Here is a 1,113-nt window from a genome sequence, read left to right as displayed (position 1 = left end):
TTTTAAAATCCCAAATAATAGTTTTTAATCAGAAAAAAGTTTTATAGATATTAAAAATGTTTTTGTAAAATCCAAAAAATCGAATTTATATACAAAAAACGTTTTGTAAAATACAAAAATCGAATTTATACAAAAAAATCGAATTTATATACAAAAATCGATTTTATAAAAACAAAAAAATAAAAAATTTATAAAAATATTCTAAATCAATTCAACTAAACAAATTATTCAACCAAATCACAATTCTAAACGTATTATACAACCAGATCACAATCCTAACCAATCACCATAACAAAAATCTATCAAATCTACACAAAAACCTAACAAATAGAACCTAAGAGAGTGGGATATGGTCCTTACATGATTTGTGTAAGAGAAGGGGGAGATCGCCGGAAATATCGTCGGAGAGAAGGGGGAGATCGCCGGAGAGGAGGGAGAGGAGCCGCGCAGAGGAAGAAGAGAGAAATGGGGAAGAAGAAGCGGCTCGTGGTTATAAAACCTAGGGTCCGACGGATAGTTTCCGTCGGAATTTCCTCGGAATTCCGATTTCAATTTTCGCGAAATATTTGCCCGGTTAAATGAAAATATTCCGAGGAAATTCCGAGGAACTAGTGTTTGGGTTTCAAAACATCGATTTTTTTTGCCGTATTTCATTTCTTATACAATTGTAATGCATACCATTGAGGATTCTTTGTATAGATGATCATAAACCATGAAATAACAAAATTTCAAAACGAATTGTAAGTATTCCCTTTACCGTTCATTAAAGTGTATAAGTGTTTCTCTTATATTGTGGGGATTTCGTTCATACAATCGGAAAAGTGTTTATTATAGGGTAAGGAACAAATTTTTGACTTCATAATCAGTCTAAGACACTTAATAAGGGTTATATAAGTGTTATTCAAACCGCAAAACGTTGTTTTCGGTTTAAAAACTCTCCTTCCTCGGAATTTCCTCGGAATATTCCGAGGGATTTCCGAGGAAACCCTTATCTTCCTCGGAATTCCGTCGAAATATTCTGAGGAAATTCCGAGGAACTTGTGTTTGGAGTTTCAAAACATCGATTTTTTTTTTTGTCGTATTTCATTTCTTATACAATTGTAATGCATACCA

The sequence above is a fragment of the Brassica oleracea genome, chromosome C4, assembly GCF_000695525.1.
Source record: "Brassica oleracea var. oleracea cultivar TO1000 chromosome C4, BOL, whole genome shotgun sequence".
Taxonomy (NCBI): Eukaryota; Viridiplantae; Streptophyta; class Magnoliopsida; order Brassicales; family Brassicaceae; genus Brassica; species Brassica oleracea.
The sequence above is the reverse complement of the archived record's forward strand: the minus strand, read 5'-3'. Positions refer to the sequence as shown.